This window comes from Manacus candei, unplaced genomic scaffold (assembly GCF_025592945.1).
Source record: "Manacus candei isolate 608988 ecotype Guabito, Panama unplaced genomic scaffold, ASM2559294v1 h1tg000028l, whole genome shotgun sequence".
Classification (NCBI taxonomy): domain Eukaryota; kingdom Metazoa; phylum Chordata; class Aves; order Passeriformes; family Pipridae; genus Manacus; species Manacus candei.
Genome location: NW_026138076.1, coordinates 2,847,079 through 2,865,433, shown reverse-complemented (window position 1 = coordinate 2,865,433; position 18,355 = coordinate 2,847,079).

Sequence of the window (18,355 nt, the reverse complement as noted above, 5' to 3'; positions counted from 1 at the left end):
TTAGGCAGAGAAGCCGTAATACAGAAGGCATATTCTGTGCTTGTACTCTTTCGTACCCTTTTTGCAAGCACCTAATATACTCACTGTTAACAACAGAGTATTAACTAAGTGGACTTTTGTTCTGGCCTGTTATGGCCATTTGACGATTATTGATTCATAGTTACTTTTCGTCAAAAATTAGACTATGAAATTGAGCAAGTTCTGGAAGTTTGCTTCAAAATCTGTCTATTTCTACATATTTCTTAGTGTCCAGACTTGGTCTGGGGTGGGTAGGGAAACCCTTTCCCTAATCTCTCCATAAATATAAATATTGACTGATTTAATTTAAAGTGTAGTACATGTTTACCTAACAGAAACACCAACAACTATGTGTGTAAATATCACTGTTCTCACAGTCATAACTGCAAAGCAGCATGAAGAGATAAGAAATACATACTAGATGCTTTTTTCATGTACAGAAACTTAACCAGCAGCAAATATTGTCGTAAAGTTTTTCTTGCAATCCTATATACCAGCTAGTACAGTTTGGGAGGCACTTGTCACAAACACTGCTCACAATATATTTCATCTGATCTGAAATCTGTGATGCACACAGTTTCAGTTTTTAACCTGGACTACAGTATCATAGAATCATAGAATCGATTGGGTTGGAAAAGACCTCCGAGATCATCGAGTCCAACCCTTGGTTCAAATCCAGTCCATTTACTAGATCATGGCACTCAGTGCCACGTCCAATCTGCGTTTAAAAATCTCCAGGGATGGTGAATCCACCACCTCTCTGGGCAGCCCATTCCAATGCCTGATTACTCTCTCTGTAAAGAATTTTCTCCTGATATCCAACTTAAATTTCCCCTGGCGGAGCTTAAGTCCGTGCCCCCTTGTCCTATTGCTGAGTGCCTAGACATCCGTAACCAACTCCACAGAGCTTAAATATCCAGCATGGATGGCTGAAAGATCCTTAGAAGTGTCAGATGAAACTAGAGCCTGGCCAAGATTTTTCTCCTTACCACTTCAGAGAGGTATTCACAAGAAGTCATATCTCCAAGATAAAACCAGCACCTTGCTAGTATTTTCTTCCTCTTAGTGCCTGAAACCTCATAGGCTTTACTCTGAGACAGTAGTCACGAAGTCAGTAAAATCAGACTTGGGTTAATTATGCAGTCATTTTCCTGTTCCCCATCTTATGGAAAATTGTGCTGCCTAATATAGAAATCATTTTCATGTTATCTTGCACACTTTAACTTAGCGCCTCTCTGGTGTAGAGATATGAATCTGTATCACCTCTTATTTAAAGCTATGAGCAAACTCTACCATCTGTCCCAAATGAAGGAATACAGCAGTCAGTCTTTCTTTAAATGCTAGTACAGAAAACAAAAAAATACAAAAAACCAACCAAACAGAAAAGTTTTGCAATATTAATAATATTTCCTACAGTGAGAAGAGGAATCTTTAGGTAAAGTTGTATCTACCTAAGAAGGTCAACGTTCCTGTGATTTTATGTTAACTACTTATTTGTGTTAATTACTTCTTTAATAAACATAAGCTTTTTAAACATGTGTACAGTTCAGTAGATGCTGAACTTCTAAAGTGTGGGAAGATCAAGCATCAATAACGAAAATAATTACATATTACGTCTTTTGGTGATAGTTAACCCTGTAGCCTGCAGCATACTCCCACAAAGTGTTTGACAGATGAAATGAGAACTTTTGAACTATGGAAACACCAAATTTTAACAAAATACTGAGCTCAGTTATCAAAAAAACTTTTTTTTTTCTGGAAAGTATTGAATCAATGAATATGTAACACAAGACCACTGAGGAAAAAGCTTGCTAAAATGTATTCAGCTTTTTTTGTGCTCAGACCATTATCTAAACACCTGGAACAAGTATGAAATATTTCATTAAAATATGTCATGACTGAATCAATTAGGATTCAGTTTAAACAGATAATATAGCAAATTTATTCTATTGTAACAAAAAAAGTATATGAGCTCTAGCAAATTCCCCAGAGGCAGTTTGCTTGTCTTTCTGAATGATGCTCCTTATTCGATAGAGATTTTTTATTACATATACATTTTAGAGGTCATCTCTGCTTCAATATAAACTGTTATTAATTTTTTGGTGTTTTTGACAACAGCTTTCATTCTTTCACTCAGTCTGCTCACACACTTACTAATTTATCTTGCATTAGTTTGGTATCTTGTCACTGTCAAAAGTTTTGTCAGCCAAGAAAAACTTCGGAGTGTGTCAGCTCTTAGTGTCCCATTGTTATTTGTATTGAGTTGAAAAATTAATTTAAACCATCAGAAAAGATGACATTTAAAATGGGTTCCACAGTTGGTATGACTTCTCAATGAGCTTGCTTTCCTCTGGTAAGCACTTTAGGATAAAGTGCAATTTCACAATTAATTCTAAATCAATCCATTTAAAGAGATGGCACAGCTTTTCACATATCGTCTTCTGTGCACAAACTAGTAATTATTGAGTCATATGGTAAACATGGAGTTTGATGATTCTGCTAAAAATTAATTGGAGCAAAAAAATGAGATTATTAGACTGAATTCATCCCCTGCACATCCTCGTGGTCATTAATGCTAACATAAGGGAGACATAATTAATTTCCTGGGTGAGAAGGGAACAAAAGGTCAGTAGCACACTTTTTGATATCCAGGAATCATATTCTGGCAGTTTCCTTGTAGTCACTCCCATATTTGTTGCAGCTCCTTGTTTTTGGTTTTCCATTCTGTGATTCATTCTGTTTAATACTTGACAGTCCTGGATTTAAAAAGCAAGCAAATAAGGAACCTTCCTACCTCTATTGATCTTTTGACCTTTTAGCTACAGCATGAACTGAGGACATCTAAGTGCAAATTTTGAAGTAATAGTCCCTGGTGTTCAAGGAAATTCAGATAACTGTACTGCTACAAAGTAGCTTTTAATAAACTGCTTGTGCCTTCAGAATTTCTCTAGTGTGGAAGAGCTTTCTTAAAAGGCTTTATAACAGCACCTATGCTATCATCATTTGGTGGTTGTTATTATAGAAAAACTGCTGGAGAAAATAATGTTGAGCTGGATGCATATTGGACTTCATTTACGCAGTATTGATTTTTACCAGAAGGTTAATGTTACTGTCTGCATAACAAACATTTTAAAAATTAGTTTGTATTTTTAAGAAACTAGAGACAATGTTAGAGAATAAAAAGCATATTGCTCTATCTTGGTGTTTCTATTCATAGTATGTTGCACAGAAACAGAATACATAGTACGACTTTTAGATTATTCTTCTCATCTACGTATCAGTCATATTGGTTTACATTACAGCTGTAAAAGCTTAATTTTGCTCTTCAATTTTATAACTAAATGAGAAAATTCTCTAAACAAATATTTACAATATACCTCTCATACAGGTGCTGCTCCAATGCACTACTGCTGCTGTAACTATCACTTCTATGAAAATTTGCACCACACTATTCGCATTTTAAGCAAGATGTTGGCATTTGAATTTTCATTGAGATATAAGTATCTGTGCAACCACAGCAAAATCCTTGTTACAATATATTCCGTCTAAGCCATATCAATTATGTGATCTTTTTCTACATTTGAGATTAAGGCAGTATTCTCTTTTAGACAAAACCATTTATTTTGTACTTTTCTAACTATGATCCTGAGATTAGCTCAGTTGGATAGAACCTAATGTTATTAAGGCCAATGTTGTGAGTTCAATCCCTGTATAGACCATTCATTTAAGAGCTGGACTTGATAATCAGTGTGGTCCCTTCCAGCTCAGAATGTTCTGTGATGACTGGGCAACCTGTGACTGCGAATACATGAGAAAATAACTTGCATTAATAAAAATGTTTGCTACTGTACCTAAGTGAATGTTTTATATGTGTGTGCAAGTATTTTTTTATGAAAGTGCAATATGGACTTTCCTGAAATTCATCCATATCATACACAAATCACGTTCACATTTTAATTAATTTGGATATGTTTAAATAATTTAGGGGGTTTTAATTTAGATTCAGACAAAAAAAAGAAATTGTATGAGGTAAAAAGATTAAATACATCTAAATATGTCTAAAAAGAGTCCAAAATTCCTTTTTGTTCTTTAGATTAAAACATAAGGTTTATTAAATTTTCATGTGAATGACTTGCTTACTCTTTTAGAAAATATGAATTGTTCCATGCAACTCCCTCTCTTTTCAGAATTTTATAACAAACTAGAATATCTTACATCATGATGAGTTTGTGGAAAATCAATCTTTTTAATAAAGAAATATTTTTTTTCACACTAATCTGATAATCAGTGAAGCAGAGTACATAACTACTGAAATAAAGGAAGTAAAACAAAACTCTAATACAATTTGATGTTCCATTTTAAGGTAAGATCAGAGTTAATTCTGTTTCATTTTAGTAAACATTTTATCTTGATACAATGCATCAGATCTTATTAAGGATCTCATTATCATACTTAAGTGTACAAATAAATGGAACAAAAATTCAACAATTAAAAAATAGCCTTTATCTGGTGCAGACTAATTCCCTGCTTGTAAGAACTGTATTTTGACACACTTCAATTAGTATGACCAATTTTTCTTCATGAGTAGTCCTTACCTTTTGATAACTAGGCTGAGAAACAATTAAACCGCAAACTCGCAGCTCTGAAAAATGTAAGAACTTACTGAGTTGTTGGGAACACATTCTTCATGAAGGTGAGGGTCAGATGTTTCTTTGTTTCCATTTAATTGCATAAGGAAAGTTTCTATTATTGTCTTAAGGAAATGGAAAGAGATTAATGCAAAAAGGCACATCTTTTTCTCTGAACTATTGTAAAATTATACATAAATAAGTACAAAGGATGGACCTGATTCAAGTCCTTGAAATCAAACAGATACCTTGTTTTTATTCTTGGTATTTTGAATGGGGTAATACATTCAGGAATATAAATTCACATTAAATAATAATAAAATAATTAAATATATACAGTTGTTGAATAATAAAGAATACAAATGTGAGTAAGCTTACCTTTGAATAAACTGTTCAACATACAAAGGAATCAATGAAGTGCATAAGAAAGCTCTACACAGCTACCATAATATGCTTGTGCTTTAACAATAATTTTTAACATATTTTAGATCAGTGGAACTTAAGGTATATTACAGTATTTTAAGTTTCCAAGATATAGAATTTTGAAATGTATTGCCTCTCTTTCAGTGATGCATCAACTGAATTATTCCTCAGCCATGGCCAAAGAATGATTTATTTATAGCCCCATGTTTTCCTTATTTTTTTTTCCCTTTTTCATGTATGCTATTTTCTGCTTTGCCAGTGAAATAGTTCCTGAGTGTTTCAAAAGTAATATGGAGTAATTTGATTGTTGTCATGGGACAACTAAGCACCACACAGCCACTCGCTCACTTCCCCACCCTTTCATTTAGTGAGGAAGGTCTCTCTCATGGATTTTACCAGAGCTCTGTTTCTTTTCACTTGGCCCCTCAAGATACTTTTGGTAATAAATGGACTACATTTCAGTCAGAGCAGACTATCCATTTGTGTGAGTTAAATGCTGCTGGAGACACTTCTACATGACAGAAAATATATGTATGATCATGTTAGGATCAGTAATTTTCCAGCTACTTGGATTTTTACCACTTTTCTGCAGCCTCTGCCATTTACATTAAGAAAGGGATTCTGACATCACTGCCTATTGTTTCTTTATAAAAGGCCTTTGAAACAGACCTTTTTACATTTTATTGTAATATGGATATTTTTCAATTTTTTTGCATTTGTGTCCTTAATTTTCACTCTCTATTTCCTGAAGGCAATAGAACAAACTTTCCTTGTGCCATGAAAGAAAAACAGCTCAGAGAATAATCTAACTTATACTCTCATAAGCATTAAGAACTTCATATCGGCTGTCAGTCTAGAAGCTCTTTTACCCTTTATATGTTGGGTTATCAATTTAATATGGGTAACAAATCTTAATTTTTTTAATATCCATGTTGTTTATTGATGTAGCTAGAATTAAAGGTTCATTTGTGTAGTTATTGTGGTCCGCACACTGAGAGACCTCAGCATCTACTTTAACATACTTTACTAGCAAAATAATAAAATCTGTTTTCATACATGACTGTTCATGATGTCAGATACTAACAACACTCAGTCATTTTCCATAGTATGAACTGTGCCATTTGTCCCTGAGCAAACAGAATATAATCCTTGTCCCTTATTCCCATTATTATGCTTGGTTGACAAAATCTGTAGTATCACAAAAAAACAAACAACATTCATGTACAGGATTTTAATCAGTAATTTAACCATGAGTAATGGAATTTTTCTTTCTTACAATAGAGATGTTTTATAGATTCTAGACTAAATTCAGAGCAGCCTTGTACTAAGGGAGAGAAGTAAAAAAGAAAAACCACTTTGTCTTTCAATGTGAATTTCACTGGAAATAACATTATTCTGTTCTTTATGGAGAAATATTGACTGATTTGTATGCAAAGACAGTTCCTAGGGCGTATGGACTGTGGAGTGATATGAACCCTCAAAGATTTCTGTTAGATAAATGGGCCAACACAGCTTCTATCTGAAGAAGAAAATCTCATTTAGAATTGTCACTGATTCCTATCTAATGCAGCAACAAGTGAAGACCCTGAGAAGAGAGCTCTATCATTATCACTGAAGTGCTATAAGGATGGCTTCAATTTTCTCCTTTGATAGCACTATGCAGATAAATGAAACTTTTCTACTCACATGCTCCAAAACCACTATGAAGCAGCATCTTAAAAAGTTCTCCTGACCTGTATATAGTTCAACTAATCCTAAGTGAAAGGACTGATATACAACACTTGATCTACAGCTTAAATTCAAACAGTGTGTTTCAAATTATATTCCAAACAAAACTTGTCTTGGAGTCACTCAGACCTAGAAAATGAGATGTATTTTTTTATTTGCCTGTGGTGCCAATTTGTAGTTCAACTAGGTTAGTTCCATTGTAGAAAGATATTTCCCAAATGATACTGATCTTGGTATGCAATTATGTTGCATGTAATATCAGAATAATTGTTACCTAGAAATCATTATGTACTAAGACTATATATTTTATTATTGGAGTTGCAGTCGGACTCTGTTAGCTCCAGTTGGAAAAAATCCAGTCAAGGTAACGCAGAAATTTAAACTCTACTGTAAACAAAAAGAGTTATATTCACTTTGGTCCTGAATAGGACAAATTTATTGTGGATGGTTGCAATCTCCCCCTGCTGGAATCACCTTCCACTCAGTCAGAGCTGATGTGGTCCAAAATAAAGTAGTCTGCATCCTGGCACTAAGGACTTTGGAAAATTTCAGACCTGGGGTTGCAGGACTCCTTGCTTTGGTTTAGTTCAGCAAAGTGATTTTCTGAATCAGGCTTAAGCTAGAGTGTAAATGAATCTATAGGCATTTCTGGTCTCAACTCTATAACATAATAAAGGAAGGTAAACTGGCTCAGAAGGTGGATAGTTTGCACACATTCTTACACTTACTATCTCCAAGTAGATAAATTTTAATTTCTATGTTATTATTGTACTATCAGATAGCTGACCTGCATATTTTTATGCACACACAACTTTATTTTCCGCTGTCTTTGTTCTTGCAATAGATTAGCTTGCTTAGTAAAAAAAAAAATAAAAATAGTATGTGCAAGGCAGAGAAATACAATGGTATTTAAGCTAGCACAGACTGTGCAAACTCCAACACCAGGTGCAGTATAGTTCATCAGACTTGGCATGGCATGGCATTAAATATATTGCTTTTGGGAACAAGAATGTGAAAAATGCTATATTCCAGCATATAACCATACTAACTCCATTTTACTGTATCTTAGAGAAATTAATTTTCACTAACATAGTGAAGCACACATCTTTTAGATATCTTTATCTGTAGCTTTGGTGAGTTTATTCAAAAAGCAGATAATTAAGGATTGTTGCTTTCTCTGCTCCGTTCTGGATTTGACTCCTGTTTCTACTGTATTTTTTAGAATTATTTTATTTCTAGTGACTGTATGTTGCATTCAGCACAATAACAAAAGATTTTAAAGTTTCTTTTCATTTTTCACTCTTTAAGTTTAGTTATTTTCAATAAATTCAATCAGGTGTTAAGGAAACAATTTCCTTTAAGAAAGGGGGGGAAGAGTTACTTAATAACGGTATAAGTATTAAAACATCATATTTTCAGTGTTCTAAATCTTTCAAATATTTTTTTCAAAATCAGCATATTTTATTTTTATTTTATATTTTAATGAGAGATTTTAAAACATGTAACTTTTGTTTAAATTAAAAACCAAGAAAAGAAATAAAGAAGTAGCTCGTTATAATTATTTGTAAGAGGAGTAATAATAGTCACATATTTTTTTTTTTGTTTGTTTTTTTTTAGGAAGAAGTCTGACCAGGTTCTCCTGGAAATAAATAAATACGAAAACTTTAGAAAAGAAGTACAGAAAATGAGAAAAACATAGCAATGGTATAAACAATGCCAGTGGTTCTAATTCTTGCTTACACCTTTTCTTCTGGAAACATGAGCAATATGCATTGTCTTAGCAGCCACTCCAAGACAGAGTGTGCATGTAATAGTGTCAGGCTGTTGAATACTTTTTTCCCTCTGCACTTCTGAATAGAGAATCACAATTGTGTATGCAGTGGGTTGACCTTGGCAGTCTGCCAGTGATCCACCCAGTTTTCTCTCCTTTTCGTCAACTGGAGAGGGAAAAAAAGAAAAGCTAAAGCCTAAACTATGGGAAGATTAGATTAATTTATTGCCAATTAAAAAACAGATTAGGTTGGTGAGACACATAGACAAAAACTAAAACATATTTTGCCCTTCCTACCTTCTTCTCAGGTTGAACTTCACTCTTGACTCTCCTCCGTCCTCCCTGCCATATGGTGCAGGAGGATGGGGAATTTGGTTTGCAGCCAGTTCATAAAAATTCATCCTTGCTTCTCCTCCTTCTCACACTCTTTGCCTGCTGCAGTGAGGGGTCCCTCCCACAGGATACAGTCCTTCTTTAACTGCTCCAATATGTATCCTTCCCACCAAGTTCTTCAAGAACTTCTCCAGCATGAGTTCTTTCCATAGTTCGTCAGAAACAGACTGCTTTAGCACAGGTCCTCCACAAGTTCCAGTGCCTGCAAGGAGAGTGTGGGTTCTCCATAGACTGCAGCTTCTTTCAAGGCACATCTACCTCTTCCAGTGTGAGGTCCTCCAGAGTGTTGATTTCTGCTCCAGCATAGCCCTCCTTGGACTACAGGGGCAAAAACTTCCTTTGCCATGGACTTGCACAAGAATACTTGCTTGGGCACCTGGAGCACCTCCTCCCCCTCCTTTGTCTCTGATCTTGGTGTTCCCTCTACTGCATCCCCTTCTGTCTGTTCCACCTGCCTCTGGCCCTTTTTGGCCTTTCTTAAACACAGAGGTGCCACCAGCTCAGCTGAGAGGCTTAGCTTCACCCTGTGGTGGATTTTCTGGAGCTGGCTGGAACTGGCTGGAACCAGTTGTGTCCAGCACAGGGCAGTTCCCGACCTCTTCTCACAGAGACCACCCTGCAGCACACACCACACCAACCCCCCACTCCTGCCGCACCAGTTAAAGTCAATATAGAAATAGTAAACATATTAAAATGGACTCTGGGATAACTAAGCTAACTCTTTTTAAGTAAACACAATGTAGAGAGAGACAGAAAAGTAGCAAAGAGAAAAAATAGCGTGGAAAAGAAAAGAAAGCACTAGGAAAGTTTGGCTTTTCTGCTGCTTCCTAAAATGTCACAAAAAATTATAGAAGTAGCAGTTAGAAATTAAATTAAAGATTTTAATGAAATATAACAGCATGTTGTGATATATTGCAGAAGAAAAGTCAAAGGGAGTTTTTTTTGCTACCCTAGAGCCAAGACTGCTGTACATGCGGGGCACACTGACTCCAGCCATGTTAATGCTGCTTACAAGAGCTGGGACCTCGTGCTGCAGCAAGCAGTCTCACAGACAGGACAAAGTGAAGGTGAAAAATCTCAGATGTCAGGAAACCATTTAGCAAAATGACAATTTCACAGTTTAATTTATCTCTTCAGCATTTTTTTTTCCTAAGTAGACTATATGGAAGCTGTAATACATCAGTTTAGGCAGAGACGGGAAAAGCAGCTATGATAACAGAGCTGCTGCTTTGTTTATTTGTTCTGCTCTTGTAAAGGGTGTAATAGACATATTCTGTTGCTGAATTAGGCTTGCTTTCAAAATTATTCCTTTTCAATTCCTCATTCCTGATTAGCACAAGCTCTTTAGACACAAAGTGATGTATAACAATGGGGAAAGTTACTTCCTTCCCCCACAAGTGACACAAGTATGAGATGGAGAGACCAAATATGACTATACTTTCACATTGTTTCTACTTCATAAATGTCTACTACTGAATACTTTAGAAGAACTTTTACACCCCAGGTTAAATGGAACAAGAAAAAAGAATAAGAGAAACCAAGAATTTTGGCACATGCAGTTAGGAGGACAGCCTCCATTTCCGTTTTTCAGTCTCAGTGTGGACAGGTGACAGGATTGCTACAGAATAGCATAAAGGTAAATTATTTGTGAACTTAGTTTTCCTCAGGGAATGTTTATTAAGACAAGTTTGGCTCAGACTGAGTGAATTATGCTTGGATACATATAATTATAAAAAGTTAATGAAGTCGTAGTCTAATTAAACTACATTAAGATATAATCATCCTTCTTTTCTGTGTTCAAATCAATAGGTTTTTGATTAGACAAATCTTCAGTTTTTACACTGACATCCTCCAGTTCTGTTTTCAGTTAAATTATTCTATGTCTTGAGTTACTTAACAGACTCTCAGAATAGATCCCATGATTTGGCTCCAAGTTATTTCTCATGACTTTATTGCTGAGATTCTGGAACTCTAAAGATATCTATGGTGGAAGTAGAGTAACAAGTGTATCAGCATCCTTTTTTAGTACTTATCTATGTTTAACTATAACTTTGATAATAAGATCTTAGGGTTTTGGCTGTTGGGTTGGGGGTTTTCAAATATCACCTGTATGATTAGAAAATATCATTGACTGTAATAGCTCACTGGTATCACAAGCAAATGTTCCATTGGACTGCAGTAGGTTTAAGGTTAACAAATGTGACAAAAATGCTAAGCAGAACATAACTATAATTAGATTCTTGATATTTTGGTACAAATTTGATGTAATTCAGCATGGAAAACAATTCAGCACGGAAAAAAAATCAGGGAAATAAAATCTCTTTTTAAAGAATATAATAAGTTTTCGATCCAGACATCTAATTAAAATATGAATGATATTTCATAGAAAGGAAAAGAGAGGGGAGTTATCACCTAAGTTTAGCATTTAACATATTTTTCCCTTACTCTGATACCTATACTTTTCAAAACAAAATTGAACCAGAACACTCATTTAAATATAGTTTATAATTTCCCTTTTTAATAAATAAATTATCATCCACAGTATACAAAGATACTGGTTCGTGTACATCTTGTAGTTTTGAAGAGGAATAATAAAATCAGAGGAATTTTTTTATTTAAGAAAAAGAAACAAGCTGCCTTTTACCTAAAATATAAGAAAGGAATGGAGGGTCTGAGGTTCCTCACTGTTAATAGAGGCATATGTATGATGTGACAGTTGGTCTTTTTTTAATACCAGCCTACACACTACAATGGCAGATAATACCATGTTTAGCAGCTTTGCCTCTGGTTTGTTTTTGGAATAATGCTTGACAATTCCATTGGAGACAATAAAATAGTTGTTGACACGTTTTAATTACTATATAAGGGCACACTCATTTCATGGCACTTCAGGGGGTAAAGAAGCCATCAATTACTCTGCTCAGCTTGAGTTTATTTAAACAAATGATTTTCTATTTCTGGATATATAAACTATACATTTTCAGCCCTTTGTGCTATTTACTTCCAGGAGCTTTTCATTTGGGTTATAAAATATCCTGGCCTAGCCATATATATTAAAAATCAATGTTACAAAGGACAAGGTGATTATAGGCACCCTACAAGTGCTTTGGAAACAAACTCGTATTTGTAGAAATTTCTGTGCCACTATTCATTGAGCAGAGCAATATGTTTAACACTGAAGCCCTAAGGCATTTTTAAACCTTTAGTGGCAGAACACAAAGCATGGTTTTGGCTCATGGGTCTTAAAGCTCCCCCTACTGATTCAGCTCAGTTTCAATATGGTGTAGCAATAAATAAATATATAAGCTAACCATAGAAATAGTACAAATAGAATTTGCAAACACCAGGAAGTAAATATGCCATAGCTTCCTTTGAACTGACTGCAACATTTTTTATTTTTTCCAAACTCAGAATACTCAAAGATTATGTGTAAGTTAGGCACAAATGTTGTACAGATATAGATCTCTAATTTATATTAAAAATACAATTTGTCACTTATGCTTGTTCTGGTTATTGTAATACTCATATTGATGAATATATGTTTCATTAAAAGAAAGAACTTCATCATGTGTTTTATAAAATGCTGCCTTGATCTTAAGGGAGTAATATTCTACACTTGACAACTACTCTACTTTTGAATATAAAACATATAGACCCTGGAAAATTCAAGGTTTGTGGAAAAAATTACTTTTAATTACTTTTGATAGGTACATTATTCCATCTCCCCACCACCACCCCCACAATAAAAAAAAAGAAAAACATACTCTCAATATAAAATGCACATAAAACCTCTGTGCTAATAGACTGTCTTAATATGAAAAGTCTTAATATTAGAGGAGTTAAGACTTATAACAAAGTGAAGGTGTGTGATGATCACTAAGAGTAAGCTTAAACACCATTAAACACTCAGTGTAATGACAGTGCTTGACTGAATTGTATCTCTAGTTTTCCACTCAGCTAAACAGACATCATATTTTAATGAAATACAGATCTATTAGATGATTCCTCATAGCAGGGCCAATTTTCTCTTGAGCGAGGAAGGTTTGAACTAGACTTTTCTCTTTGGCTCTTACGATATCAGAATTACAGACACAGCAATATTATTGTCAGAATACACTGGATTCCTGTCTGGGCTCCAGTGGATTACAACATGAGACTATGTTTGCTCTGTACATACAAACCCCCTTTCATTGTGGGTGTTTCATCTCTGCTTGCACTCATTAGTACACATCACTTCTTCTTCATTTATTCTAATTACCCAATCTGTGCATATTTTTTCCGCAGTAATCCTTGTTTCTTTTTCTGGCATGACTCCTATGTCTGTCCATCCCAGTTTCCTTTTATTCAGTCATTCACTTTCCTTTGTCTTTTACATGTATTTCTGACACATGACTGACTACTGCAATCATACATTGATACTGTTCAACAGCGAGTGATTGTCACACCTCTCAGGCACTGTTGACTCTAGGGTGCCATTCTGGGAAAACAATACAAAACCAAATCCCACAAAAAACTGTTGACTTTAGTAATCATAAAGGAAATAACATTTTATGAAAAATATTGTAAATTGATTATAGTAAGGAATAAGCCACAGTCTGCAGATGGGGACCAACTATTTTTTTTGTAATGAGTAGAATTTTAGAAATTGTTTTGAACTATTTTTACCAAAAGAAAACAGTCACAGCTCATGTGTGAGGAAGACAGCACAATACACTGACTAAATAACTATGCGAATTTGTTATTTGATAAATTCTCAAATTATTTCAGATGTCTTTGCAGGTATTTCTGAATTTAGTTGCAGTTTCTGGAATACTTCTTACTATGATTCTTACAATATCCTGTGATACTCATGGTAAGAACCATTATGTAAAAGTGTCCAATTTACAGAATATGAGCTAAGGCCTGCAGACAATGGGCCTGTTCAGAATCCCAGAAGAAACTGGTAGCAGTACAGGAATTTACAAATTTATAGGAATTTATAGCAATACAAATTCTATGTTTGAATTCCAGGACTTAAACATGGAAAAAATGAGCGGTAAGAGAGAAAGGTGTCCAGAATTTGTAAGAAAAATCTGAATTCTCTCATGCATCCCTGATCTCTGTTGCCTCTCTATTCAGCTAAATTACTGGTATCTCTTTCTATTGTCAGTCCTACTATATTTGGTGTCTTTTTCACTCTCTTTATTATCCTGTTCTCTTTTTATGTATTCTTTCTTTACCAAACCCCCTCCTTTTGATTTCATTTAAATTCTTCATTTTTCTGTATTTATTTGTAAATAGAATTAGAAATCATTTAAGAATACATCTTTTTCATCCTGGAAAAATTTTGAAGACACAGTCAGCCATTTCAAATCATGCAGACATTTAAACTGTTTCTGTACGCTTTAAAATGTGTAGGTTCTTCATGCCTTTTTTATTCCTCAAATTATCTCAAAAATTATTGCATCTGTTGAGACAAGATTTGCCTATATGTTAAAACAAGCAAGATAAAAGTCTAAGATAAAAGTCCCAGCACCCCTAACACTTCAGATATCACAGTCTTGGGAGATGAGCCTGTGTTGTCAGAATGATCCAGTAAATAAGACTAAATTTCTAACTCTGGTCACTAAATCTAGTCATGACTAGTAGAGGATAAAGTAGTCATCAAATGTTATGTTGGGTCCTTGGATGCAAGTACTAGATTATACTTTTTTCTCTTCACTCTGCATTGAGAAAAAATTGTAAGCAAATTAATAAAATAGATGTAAGACAAGTGTTTTGTTTTGATTTCTTTCTACGAATGAACTGCTCTGTGCTCTTTGCAGTACCCTTAAAAGGTAGTAAATGGTCAGTCGCAGAAAGCACATTGTCAACTTTTAGTGATTAAGTCTCAATCAAATAAGGTTTATTAGGGATCAAAATGTATTTTACTCAGTTTTTATTAAACATTTATCAAACATACAAACTAAAACAGAAGGTAAGATTTAGTAAAGGAGGTACTTCAAACTCACAGATGTATGATGATGCTGTGCTTCCACATTTTCAACCAAACCTAATCAGATTTCTCTTGGTTCCATTCACAGTGAACATATCTGTCCCTCCCTTATGCCAGCACTTCTGCACATGTGTAGCATGTTAGTTCAAAGTTAGCTGAGTTTCCTGAAAAAAGTCTTATAAAGGAAAGTGCTTACTTTTCAGCCAGAACAGCTAAACAAAAATTACAGCAGATGAGTGTCACAGCTAGCACTAATGACTGAACTATGCAGTTGAGGATTGCAGGGGTAGGATTGCTAGATTGTGTAATTGTCTCTGAACCAGACATTGGTTTTTTTTTCCCTGTCTGGAGTTAAACAGTCATAAATTGGCCAGTCAAGTCCCAGCATTGATATTTAGCATTAAAAAAAGAGAAATTTCCATCTTCACAGATATTAAGACATGCTCTCAGGCATTTGTTGTGACTCTCGGGCATGGTCCTGTGCAGAGCTAAGAGTTGGACTTGATGATCCTTGTGGTACCCTTCCAACCCAGCATATTCTGTGATTCTTTGATTCTGTGATTCGGTGATACTTCAGTGAAAAATAGTGGCCATTCTGTATCCTCGAGTAATAAAGAATCAAGTTCAGTAGGATTTAAACTATCTAAACCCTCTGAAGTACTTCAAAGGCAATAGATATATATAACTGAGATGCTAAGATGCAAGAGTTCTCACTTAAGATGTAGCTTCAAAAACAAGGAATGCAGAAAGAAAGAAATCCTGTCATGATAGTGTCAAATATAGAAACATTAACTGACGGACAAAGGAATTGAAGGACCTTTGAAAATTCTGTCTTAAAACTACCTTACTTTTATTTCTTCAACTGTATCTTTTATTAAAACAAACAAACTTCATGGCTATTTGTACTGGGTGGTGTGAATAGACATTTTTATTTTTACTAGATTGTAAGCTGTCTTGAGCTCAGGATGATTTTGTAATTGCCAATGAGGTTTTCCTAACTGAAGACTCTCAAAAATGCACACAGTGAGAGTAGCGAATACTTCAGCCCCTGTCAGCTGCCAAAAGAGGGCATAAAGTTTCTTTCCCAGAAAGAAACTCTCTGGACCAAGTGGACAGCTGAGGTCACAGAAGTCAGGAAATTAAAAACTCCATTATAGTAATGAGAAGTGACCAGGATGAATTTCTTCATGTAATAAGAGAAACAGAAATGTACCTAATATCAGAGTGCTTTGAGATTCTTGCAACACTTGGTTAATTTATTGTATAGTGTCCGAGTCACTATATCAGTGGTTGTTTTCATGCCATTCACAAAAATCTAGAATGTGTGGGTTTACAGGTTTACTTCATGTAGTATATATCTGGATTTGATGGATTGCAAATATATACACTAGCTAATGGTTTTGAGGGATGTATTAGCTTAGGTTTTTTACAGATTTTTTTAATATTAATAAAATAAATTAAACCTAAATTATCAGCTTTTTAGAATTGCATAGTGGCCATTTTAAGCAATAATGTATCCTTTTATGTAGTATACTATTTATTAGTCACTATCTCTTTTTAAAGTTATTAATGGAATAACTACTTACACTGTTTTGAATTGCAGTTTTATTGTGTTTCTGCACTGTAATTTATTCATTTTAGTGCATCAACTGTAAGAATTATTTAATTAAAGATGTTAAGTATATGAGAAAACCCCCTGGTTGATAATTTAAATGAGAGAAAATTTATGAGACTGTGTCAGTCCAGTCTTGTATACCTTGATCTAACTTTAAAAAAATGAAAAGAAGATCAGGGTTGGTAACAAAAATGTGTAAACCTAAATTCCTAAATCTTCCTGCCGGGCAAAATTTTTTTCTCTCTTCACTCTGTTTATTCTGAGAAGAAAAACAAACCAACCTATAGCATACACTACCTACAGAATGTTGTGGGGAAATGAATTTATTTTGATATACATTTCAAAATTTTCCCATTTTCTTCAGCTGAACATATTCTAGGAGCAGACATAAATAAGGGGATCATGCTATTTACTATCATTTGCATACAGTTAAATTGGGTATGTATTAAGTCAGTTTAATAGTCCATAGTATCCCTACATAATCCTACGGAGATCTGAAATGTGAGCAGGTTGTACCAGAGGAAGGGAAAGTATCTACTTCTATCTCCACGAGGAACTCATAAATAAGAACATTTGGTAAGACATTCAATTGTGTCTTCTTAGCACTCCAAGTCAGAATAAGTAAAAAGAGAGAAATCACTAACAGCTAACAGTGAAGTCTAAAGATGCCCTTTTTGATTTGGAAGCAAGAAGTCAGCTAAGTTTTACAGGTATATTCTATTAAGTATGGTGGGCTTAATCAGTTAATTTTCATAATATTGAAATCCCCATCCTAACTCCTTGAGTCTAGCCCTGCAGAAGTCCTGTGCTATCAATATCCTTTAGAAGCAATGATTTGCCATTTTTGGAAAAAAATAATTAAAACCTCAAACCAAGCAAACAAGAAACCCACAGAAAATTCAAACCAAACCAAATACCAACTCCTCCCCAACCCCCCCCCCCCTCCAAAAGAAATCAAACAAACTACCACCAAAAAAGTGAAACACAGTTGTTTAGGCTGTAAAGTAGTAAACTAATAATTATTCACATGCAGTACCACTAATCGTAATGACATTAAAAATATTAAGTTGGAATTTTTGTGTTGCTGTCAGTGGTATTGAGTAGAGAAATAGTTGAGGGTCTTTTCAGGGAGCAGAGGCACTTCTTGTTTGTGACAAAACTGTCTTTGAAGAGCTGAGAAAGAAATGCACTGGGGAAGGCAACTTGTAAGCGAATGGGAGAAATATGAGGAAAAGGTTGGAGGTAGGGGAAGCAGGTATGAAAAAGATGTTGCACTTACAGAAGGGGGTCAGAATTCTCTGCACATTTGAGTACGACATCTCCAAGCGAGATGTCAGTACTTGTCACATTCCTCCTCTGTATCATCCTAAGGGTAAACTCAATGTGGTCTGCTTAAAACCATTGCTAGTGTACATCTCCATCACCACACATTACTAAGGGGGCAAACTGTACTCAGAGCTGATTTTAGCCATCCTGTTTTGAATTCAAGGAGAATACTGCCAGCTTATCAAAGTGCAAAATTTTGCTCTTGCACATTTTAAACACCTTTTTAAATCATTTAAATTGGGGGGAGGGAGGGAGTAGTAACCTAGGTAATCTACGCATTTATACTCTTGTTCAGTGTTTCAGAGGTAATTGTAATGAATTGCTTCAAGCAAACGGTACAGGTTGTTTTTCTGCTGAGAGAAGTCAAATGAAATGACCTTCTTTTCATCCATTATTCTTTTCTGCTTTTGAAGTTAGTTCTTTTTGAAGAGACAATCCATTTATCAGTCATATCTGCATGAAAGTAATAAATTTATCTA